General features: G+C 50.8%; 1 long non-coding RNA gene across 1 annotated transcript; it reads right to left on the bottom strand.

Annotated features, from left to right (window-relative positions):
• Positions 1 to 4,565: 4,565 nt before the first annotated feature.
• On the bottom strand, positions 4,566 to 5,676 carry LOC144246461 (uncharacterized). The gene is made up of 2 exons (XR_014956095.1): positions 5,580 to 5,676; positions 4,566 to 5,234 (listed from the first exon to the last, which is right to left on the bottom strand). It is a non-coding gene; the product is annotated as an uncharacterized LOC144246461 (long non-coding RNA).
• Between the last annotated feature and the right edge of the window lie 4,967 nt (positions 5,677 to 10,643).

Below are 10,643 nucleotides of genomic sequence, written 5' to 3'. Positions count from 1 at the left end.
TATTTATATGCATATAAACATATAAAATACTCCATATCAAACAAGGTTATACCTAATTGTAATGGACAGCATTATTTATGTTACATGTTTAATGTATATGTTTTCCATTTACATTTAAAATTGAAGTTTCATATTCCCATTATCATGTTTATGCATGTGTTCTATTTCATCAGAGTTATAGTTAAAACACTGCAGTTATAATCGAATTCCTAAATATAAAATGCCAAAACAAACAGCATCAAATTCCCACCAGTACCGTCCAAAAAATTCAGAAAGGCTCCACCAGCCAACCAACTACCAGCAAAAAAAAACCCGCACTACACTCCTTTCACTAGCAGCTCTTATCACGTCACAAAAACGAAACAAACATTTTAAAAACCCTATAGAAACCCACACAGCAAATCACAAAAACCACTCTAAAGGAAAAAAAAAAAAGCCAACTAACTTACCATACTCCAAACCATACAAGAGACTCCCAACGATTCTAAAAAAAATAATAACCAAAACTCTACCACTACGCTAACTCATAAAGAGAACCCAATGCTCTATAAAATTAACTAAAAAAACCCACCAAATAATTACAGATATAAAAATATGGGAACCACGAAGAAACAAAAAATTCACCCCCCAAATAAAATAAACACCTAAAGAGATCCACCATGGAAATGCCCATGCTCCCAAAAATAAAACCAATAAAAACAACAACCAAACACATCAAACAACAACAAAAAAAATTAAATTAACAACAACAAAATAAGTATTCCTAACTCAAGAAACAAAAATTGCCTCAAACCATCAAAACACAAATACCACCTAGAAAGAAACACGTCGCCAAAAGAGATATGTAACCACAAACAATATCTCCCAAGTTCTCTGCAACAATGAAACATACACGGCAATCAAATAAGCCAAACGAATGAAACCCCTATAGTGTAATAAACAAGAATGCATTCATCAATATTAAAAAAAACCTCACCGATTAACTCCAGGGCACTCCCTCAAGCCCAGCAAAACAAATACTACGCCCTCGCGCTAATAAAAGCCTCCACAACCGAATTGAAAAACGACCCTCTACTCCATGCTCCGACCCATAAAAACCAGTGTAAACCTTTAGAAACGCATCCTTAAAAAACCTAAGAACCGATCAAAAATAAATCCAACAACAACACTCAACCCAAAAACAAAAACCTTGCCATGAGCAGCCGAAGCAAGAACGGTAACAACCAAGAAGCGCCCGGGGCCCTTCTCCTACAGCGACGCCGATTAAAAGCCACCGATCCCAGGAGCTCCTCAGGAGCGCCTCAAAAGCAGCGCAGCGAGGGAGGCTGGAAGATGCGGAGCCGCGCTCCCGGCCCCGGGCGCAGCGCGGCTCCGGCAGGAAAGCGGCTCCTCCGGCAGGCAGAGGCGGCGCCGCGCCGGCAGACCCCCGCCCGCTGCCCCCGGCCCGGCGGGGCCGGCACCGGGCCCGGGGGGCCCCGGCGGCGCCCGAGCCCCGCGCCCGGAGCGGACGGAGCGGCGGCACCGGCCGGCACCGGCCCCGCCCGCGCCGCCTCCCCCGCCCGCCGGCCCGGCCAAAGCTCCGCTCGGCTCCGCACGGCTCGCACCGGCGCGGCTCCGGCGGGCCCGCGGCAGCCCAGCCGCGCCCAGCTCCCCTTCCGCCCCGGCCAGCCCCGGCACTGCCGGCAGGGCTCCGCGCCGCACCCTTCGCTGCCGGGCCGGGGGCAGAAGAAGCGCCCCGAATGCAGCGGCACAGCCCGACCCCCGCCCTGCCAGCGCTGCCACGGCTGCAGCTCCCTTCCTCTGCAGCCCCGACTCTGACGCCACGCTCCGGCGCTCACCTCACCCCAACAAGGGAAAAGAAACGTAGGCTTCCCTTCAATCGCGTCCTCTAGAAGAGAAGAAAAGAAGCGCCTTGCCTCAAACCATGGCAAAAGGGGGCTTTTTACCTCAGTCCAAACCCCTTAAAAGGGGGGACAACAGGACTGCCCCCTCCAATTCAACCTCAGGATGACGAAATTTCAAAGGGAAAGGGGAAAAGTCCCCGTTATAAAAGCGCACCGGCTCACCTGCTCGGCTGCTGCTTCTCGGCACAAAGGTTTGTCCCTCAGCTCCTCCTTTGAGCAATGCTTCACGTGCCCAAGTATGTATCCAGGGGATTCCCCGGACCCTGTCCGAAGCGCCCACCGTCCTTCCAGGAGACAGCCCCGGGAGCCCCCCAAAAACTCCTCTCCTCCAGCAGCTCCGTGCAAAAGCCAGCAAAGACAAACCCTCGCCCTAAAATAACCTCCCCCCGGCAGGAGCCGCCCCTCCTCCTCATCCTCACAGCTCACACTTGGGGCTGCTCTGAGCCCTCATCATCCTCACATCAGCTCACACCTGCCGCTGTTGCCACCCTCCAACAGCGTCTCTCCATCTCCAGCACACAGCCCACTTCTCACAGACACTGATCCATTGGAAATCTGCTACGGGTGTTGTCTTTTCTTAATCCATCTGGGTACACGATTAAAGCACGTACATGCATTGATGGTCATTGAGAGAAAGCTTTCCCCTGGAGAAAACAGTCCTTTTGCTGGCACACTTTGATACACCTTCGCAAAAAGCAGAATCAGCACCAATTCCTAAGACCCCTGCCGAGGAACTCAGCCCTCCTTGGGACACCCAAAGCAGCAGACCTCGAAAAAGGAGGGGAAAAGTCAAGCTTGGAGGGGAAAAAGAGGATAGAAGTACAGCAGCCTTTAAAAATGCCTGCACGGAGCAATAGTGGGAACCAGTCACATTTCTTCCTTCCTTGCTTTCTGTGATGACATAAATAGGAAGTAAGAACACGTTAAACAAAAGGCAGAGCTAGGATTTGACAGGTCTTTATTTTGGCAGGCTGCATGGCAAACGCCTCTTCCAGGACTGCGACACGTTTTGGGGAATAGCTGAGAACGGAGGCAAAAGGTGCCGGGAGCCCTTTCTGTTCCCTTCAGCCCCTTGCTCCGCTGGTTTCAGGGCACTCGCTTGGTTCGTTCCTAGAGAAAAACGCTAGGGCATGATTTTCAAAACTACTGCCCGTCCCCAGTCAGAGTTTCCTACATTCGTGGGTACAAATGAGTGGATCGAGAGAGGGCTTCTTTCCAAATGAGTTTAGCCATAGATTCCTGTTCTTTACCAGTAGCTATAAAAACGAAACACTTGCCAGGTTTTGGTATTCTACACACACCCCTCCCTGGGAATTTTGGGGCAGCTTTGGGTCCCTCTGCGGGACGGCACCCAGCGTGACCCCCTCCCCTCATTCGCCACCCACCCGCTCCTCCACCGCAGTGTGCGTCCCTCTCCTGGGGACCTTGGGGTGCCCCAAATGCCATCAGAGCCCCGAGTCTTCAGCCCCTAACCCTGACCCCCGAAGAAGGCACAGGGCGAATCCAACTGCCCCGGACAGCAGCCCAGCACTCCCTTCCAGCCCTTCCCACACCTCCATCCCCCAGAAAGGGACTCCGCCGCAACAAGAAAGGGGGGCAGCCCCCAGAAGGCTCGAAGCTCCTGCCCCGCCTCGCTGTCGCGGGCCAGGGGCAGAAAGAGGGAGCGGCAGAGGCGGCGGGGACGCGGCACGGCCGGCACGGCACGGAGCGGGGGCCGCTCGCAGCGCGATGCCGGCGGAGCCGCAGGTCCGGCAGCGCCGGGGCGGGGTCCGAGCGGCGCGGGGGATCCGCCGAGAGCTCCGGCCCCGTGCGGGGACTCCCGCAAGGCCCGGGGGGCGCCGGGCTCCGGCCCTCGGGGCTTTATTCTCCGGCGCCCCGAGCCCCGCGGCTGCGGGGGAAAGAAGCGAAGGGGCGACGGGAAGAGAGGAGGGAGAGCGGGACATGCGAAAGGGCGGGGAGGGAGGTCGGGCTGCGGAGGAAAGCGGGCGGGGAAGGGAAAGGCCGGCAGGGCAGCAAGAGGGACGGGGCACAGAGGAGGGACAGAGGGGGAATGGAACGGAGCAGCGGGGCAGGGACAGGACAGGACAGGAAGGAGCCGGGTTTGGGGGGGACACGGAAACGGGGGAAAGAGAGGGTACACTCAGGGGAATACGGGCAGGAGGATGGAGCGGGAGAGAGAGGGACAGGAGGGGATCCTCCCGGCTCCGCCCCGGCGCCCCCCCTGCCCGGGCTGCTGCGCTCGGCAGAGCTCGGCTCCGTTCGGCTGCACTCGGCTCCTCGGCCAGCTTCGGCTACTGTCGGCCACGCTCGGCTATTTCCGGCCGCATTCGCCTCCATTCGCCTCTTCGGCAAAGCTCGGCTCGCCTCGGCTGAACTCGGCAGAGCTCGGCTCCGCTCGCCTCCTCGGCCCCTTTCGGCCGCTTTCGCCCACGCTCGCCTAGTCCCGCCCGCACCCGCCTCCATTCGCCCATTCCCACAGCTCGGCTCCCTCCGCCCGGCCCCGGCTCCCTCCGGCTCACACATTTCCTCAGGGCACCTCAGCACAGGGCACACAAACTGCAGCCCCTAAAGGCTTGCGGCTCTTTCAACACACACACTCGTAACTCAGCTCTCGGGACAGAGCTGATGGCCCCTTTAGGACAAGAATAGTTACACGTAAAAGCAATTCCCTCATTTTGCATCTCCTTTTTATTGAACCCCCGCAAAATCCCATCCACATCACAAGGAACGTGCAGCTCCGGTGACGCTATTTGTACAAAGGCCCTGGGGCAGCACACAGCCGGGATTCCACGGAAGAAAGCCCGGTTTGCATTGCAGAGGTTCTCGCTCCGGCACTGCCTGTTTGCAGCTGGGCTCCGCTCCCCTCACGGCCACATCCCCGAACGATGTGCCAGATTTCCCAGAGAGCTCCCAATAAAACTCAGCTACAGTCACTGAGCAGAAAATCCTTTGGGCTTTAGTTCCACCCCTCACCTGTTCCGAGCGCTGGGAACGCGGGTTTTGGTCCCACATCGCAGCAGCAGGGATGGATTAGGGTTTTGTTTTGGTTTGGTTTGTGGTTTTTTTTTGTGTGTGGGGTTTTTTTTTAATTAAAAAAAGGGTAATAAAAACAAACCATGTCTGACATAAATGTCTTGAAGTGCCATTCAAGCTTTTTAAACCCAAGCAAACCGTCCTAATTCCCTAGCCCAGTCTTCTATTCATACTGGCTACTTACACCCCAGTGTAGGAAGCTCTGCAGCCTTCTTCTCCTGTCCTGTATTAGACAGAGGATGGATATGAAGGGCACACGCATGCAGTCTTTTTGGTTCTTCAAAAAGATAAAAATGCCTGTAATAAAAATTACAGAAGTAATATTGTTTCTCAAAGTGTTCCAGAAAAGGGAATTTGGAGCTTTAAGGTCCCACTGAGAGATGTTGAATAAAATCTTCCCCCTGAGTTTGCACCCAGTAATAAAATACTGATTTGTTTTTTGACCAGGCAAGGTAGGTCTATAGGAGAACAGCTCAGGAGGCTCTCATGGCTCACGGCGATGAGGATGGAGCAGGGCAGAATGTTAAAGGTGAAGTGTCAGTCCCCTGAATTAATGCCCTGATGGAGCCAATTTTTTTGCTAAGAGACATAACAGATCCTTCCCTTTGTTCCCCAGTTTCCAAGTCACCTGTAATTCGTTACCTGCACCAACCTGCCGCAGCTAAGTGACAAATCCAGCTCCTGTGCTCCAAGCCACGTGTCCCTGACGTGAAGGGAAGTCAGGGATACAGAATCAGCTGTGGAAGAAAGAGAAGACAAAAATCAGAACAGATATTCTTCTATTTCCCCACAGGATCACCAAGCCAAGCTGCTTGCTACCTCTCCAGGACTATGTTTGAAAAGAGTTCCCTAACTCTTTTCTTAGCCTGAAATTCCGGAGTGGCTTTGCCCATGCAAAGCCAACGATCCTACTCACAAGAAGGAACAAACCAGCTTCCTGTTAAATAAAGCACTTGGAAATATGAGCTGCCAGATGCTCTCACTGACCAGCAAAAGGGATCAGCATCCAGGCCCACGTGGAGCTGGGTTTTTAAATATCACAAATAAACTTAACAAAAAATTATTCCTGACTCAAACCCACAATGCCTCAAACCATCAAAACAAAAATAGTTCTGGAATGACAGCTACACCTCTGCAGACCACAGCACAAAAATAACACTAAAGAATTTCTGACACCTTCCTTTTGAAGATGCTCTTACAGCATATTATCATAGTAAAGGGGCATTCCCTACATCTCTAACCAGAACTAGAGCTAGAGCTATCAGTTACTTTCACATACTCGCATGTCTGTATGGTGGCCTTAGGAGAAGCTGGCAACACCTCTTCTGGTACCACACCTTGGAGGCTCAGATTGCGTCAAAAGCACCACTGAAACCAGCGTGCCAGGAGCTAACTGAATAATGAAAGTCATTTTCTCCATTTCTGTGACAGAAAAGCCCTCCATTTGGACAGCATTATTTGCAGCCAATTATTCTGCTACTTCCAGCAGTGCTCCAGGGAGCTGTATCACTTCTCCACAGAGCTCAGGAGCTGTTCATTAGGTTGATCTCCTATAGTCTCCAGTTCTTCCTTTTGCTTGCACAATGTGCACCCTGCAGTGCCATATGACAGGAGCTTTGAGTGCTGTCTGTTGCTCTGTATTACCCTCATAGGACTGAGGAACCCGTCCCAGCCAGGGAAAGAACAGCTTTTGATTCTTGGATTAGGACACAAAATGCCACAGTTTATCCTAACAGTGGGAGGAATAAAGAGGAATACCTGGCATACTCAGAATTCCACCTTAGGGCAAAGCCCAAGTGACACTGCCCTACAGCAGGATTTGAAAAATTCAGGGTCCATCTCTTAATAAATACATTTTGGCAAGAACCTGCACGATTCTCTTTGACATGTATTTCTCCTTTGTAATGACTCAGTGCTTGGTCTCTAGGACTTCCATATCCCTGACACACTTGCACTCGGATTACTAGCAGGAGGATCACAAACTTAGGTAGTCTCATATCTGTGCAGCATTTAAAGTCAAGGAACACTGGGCTTGGTCAGCAAGACGTCCAGTTTTACAATTTTCCATCACAGCTGCCTACACCTTTTAACATAAACTCGAAAAAGAGACAAAATTCCACCCTACCACTGTTGCAATAGGGAACTGAACTCTGATTTCAGACATTTTCCTCCTGCTTGAGCAGGGACATTGTACAAGATGACTCCACTGGTGGGTCCCTTTCAACCTTAATAATTTTGTGATTTCCAGGGTCTTCAGAGCAAGCCTGCTGAGTTTATAATGTTTTATTTAATTAAAAAAGCTGGAAGTGCAGCTCGAACCCTGAAAGTCAAAATGCGTTTATTCCTTACTTACTCATTACCCCCCAAAGTAGAGCTGCAGCTCAGCAGGCAGAGAGGGACTTCTGTGGACACTGCATTTGTCACCTGTGACTAATTTAATTCAGCAAGCTCTAAACCACAGGTCAGCCTGTTCCATTACAGCATCATCAGGGCAACTTACAAGAACTGAAGCCAACTGAGAGCCCCTTCATCCCAAAGAGGACAAATATAAGCCTTTTACTTCAGCTCAGCAGAACTCTTAGTTCATCCTAACAAGAGGTAATGCATCCCAGCAGGTGTCAGTGAACCCAACCTCTTTAAATACTCATTTAACCCTACCTCAGCTGGTAATCAAAGTCGTGGGGGTGAGGCTAGGCTGAATTTCTCTTTTCTGTCCTTCTCCAGAGTAGTCCTAGTGAAGTGGCCTTGGACTCTGTTTTCTGCAGAGCCTAAGTGCTGCTCATGAAAGCCTCTAGATTTTTCTCCTGCTGCTGCTAGAGCTGTGACTTTGAAGAACTCACTCCTAAGAGCTGGAAATGTAAAAGCCAATTGGATGTGCTGGGCTGCAGTGCCCCAGCGCCCCAGGACAGGCAGTGCCCCTCACCGTGCCTGTGAGAAGGTGAAGCCAACCCACGCCAGGTGCCTGTGCTGGACAAGTGGGAACACTGAAGCCAAGGCTGCTTCCTTCTTGAGGCTTTCTGAGGTGGCTGCTAGGAGAATTTCTCTTAGGCAGTCACTCTCTCGAACCCAGTCTCTCAATAACCTTCTGACACAAATAGAGGAGGATTTTTGTTCGCTATCTCCATGTGTGCAAGGTAGGAAAAGTTAATTAATTGCCAGCATACCAGAGGATTCCGCCAGAGGAATCCTCTATACCAAGGCCTTCCATCAGAGCAGAAGGCACTAACCACGCAAAACCTCCAGCGGGAAGGATCCTAGCAGTCCTCTTCTTTCCTCCTTTGCAAGAAACTGTGCTTAAACATTCCCCAGTAATTAAATATGCTTATGACTCTTAAAACATTTAAAGTTCCTTGAGGGAAGAAGGTGTGTGGAGGCACTATATGATCCACTGTGTTTCTTACGTTTGGGGTTATGTTATATATTCTTACGTAATGGTTTGAAACTTATCTTTATCCCTGCACCGTGTCCTTAGAACAAGGCTGTGAACACTCTTTTTCTCCAAATACAAGAATAATTGAGGAAACAGAACAGTGTTTGTCAGAAATAATGAGGGCAGAGACTGAGGGTGCCAGCATGCTGACTTGTACCACCTTAGGACACTTTTGGAAGTCATCACTCCTGTAATATACTGGATCCAATTTCAGCAAGAGCTCCACTCTCTCCTGTGGTTTCCACAGGGCCAAAAAAGGCAAGAGCTCCTTGAGACTGAGGGCTCCTCATGCCCTCCAGCAAGGAGAGGGTGGGCAAAGACCCATCGGTAGGAAACAGATGATCCTCAGACTGAGCAAGTTGCTAACATCCTCTTGAATGTGCTGTGGAATTGTGCAGGCATTGCCATGGCCAGGGAGAGAGCAAATGGATGCTCTGATAATCTGCAACCTAAATTTAGCTGCAATTCCAGAGGGACAGTCTGATAGCCTGTTCCTAAGACATTTCATTTCCTGGACCTCAAAGATCCCCTCAGCCACTGCAGCTGCATTCTCTGAGGGTATATCGTGCGTTTCAGGCAGTTGGTGTTGGGTCCCTCCTCACTGATTCTGCCCCACATCTTGTGTTCCCAGGCTGAGGTGGGAGACTTGAGTGTAGAAGCAATTATTTATCTCTGCCTAAGAGAGACTTCTGAGTATGATCTAGCTTAAATGCCTGCTTGTAGGGCAGGCTGCACAGCTGAACTTGCCAAACACGGAGAAGCTAAACAGGCACCAAACCCTTGGCTTATTTCTGGGGGAGGCCCTCAGATGGCTTCTGAGCTTCTCCAATCTACGCTCTACAGGGAGTCTGCACATCTCTCCAGCAATTGAAATCTTGAGCAGGGAAGCAGGCTGGTAGCAAAAGACTGAGCTAACACATAGCGAGGCCAAAGGAAACCGAGTGTCAGAAGCACAGCTTTGAGTCCAGAAACACAATCAAAGCCCGGGGAAGAGTGTGGCAAATGCTGGGGTCAGCAGTGCAAGTACAGGGCAAGGCTGGACGGTCCCTGAGCAAAGCACCGGGCACTGCCCAGACCAAACCAAAGACCAGAGTCTAAGCAGGAATACAGGGAGATTTCCAGGAGCTCTGCTGGGCTGGGATAGGCTCCCATGGTAAGCTGAGAGGATGGAGACTCGGCCCCCAAGCTACAGCCACTGGGACAACTCTCCATCACGGGGCCAGGGAGCTGTGCAGGGCACAGACTCACCTCATCCCCAGCACTGCTGTCCCCGGAGAGCCCGCTGGCTCTCTGCTCCTGAGAAACACTCTCTTCTCGCAAAAATCCAACTCCCTCACCACCTGCATCTGCTTCTTCTTCAGTATTGCCCGCAACCTTCATTTCTGCTCTCTCAAAGCACTGTTCATCTCCACCTCTTTTTCATCACAACACCTTTCAGTTGACACCTTTGAAGTGAAGAGGCCACTGAATTCTACCATTACAGAGTAAAACCACTCAGTATTGACACAGCCAGCTATTAGTTTTAATCCTCAGTTCTGCATTCCAAGGGATACTTTTGAAAACACACTGAAAACTCATAAAAATACGTGGCATTCACTGGAGCCAGGGCTCACTTCTGCACTGTGCCTTGGCACAAACACGCTCCATCACCTGTGACATCTCTCCTGCATTGACCATTGTTCAAAGCTTTCCTGCAGGGGCCTGACGGAGCAACAGGAGCTTGCTGAGCTTCTGTCAGGGCAGGAGCATAACAGGGTGCAGATCCTGTCCTGACCCCACCAAAGAGGGGTTTTTCCTGCATTCCTTCCTGCTGTGACACTCAATGACAAACATCCTCTGGGCCTCTATGTTATCAAATACAAGGACATGCCAACGTTTAGCGAGGACAATTTCAGCTTTCCCAATCTAAACTTTCCATATGATGCAATGACACTGTCACTTATTTACTGAGAACCCCAGCCCACGTAGCCTAGAGAAGTGTCTGTTGGCTCAGAGCAAGCTTTAGGAGCCTGGAAGAAGCTTGTTTTGGTTTAGATGCCAGGCCCAAGACTGCATTTGAACTCCTGTCTCCCCACCAGAGGTTTCTAACCCATCCCCCGTGTCACATGTGCAACACCAAATTCAGCAGAAAAGCACTTCTGGGAGCAGCTTAGGAATGGAGGAAAGTATAGTTATTATAAATGTTTCATGTATCTGTATGTAAAGATAGATAAATAGATAGCTAAATATGTACAGACATCTGTACACCCACCTACACCGGTATCTATATGAAGTCC

The sequence above is a fragment of the Lonchura striata genome, chromosome 5 (genome assembly GCF_050655825.1).
Source record: "Lonchura striata isolate lonStrDom1 chromosome 5, ASM5065582v1, whole genome shotgun sequence".
In the NCBI taxonomy this organism is placed as follows: Eukaryota; Metazoa; Chordata; class Aves; order Passeriformes; family Estrildidae; genus Lonchura; species Lonchura striata.
The sequence above is the reverse complement of the archived record's forward strand: the minus strand, read 5'-3'. Positions and strand labels throughout refer to the sequence as shown.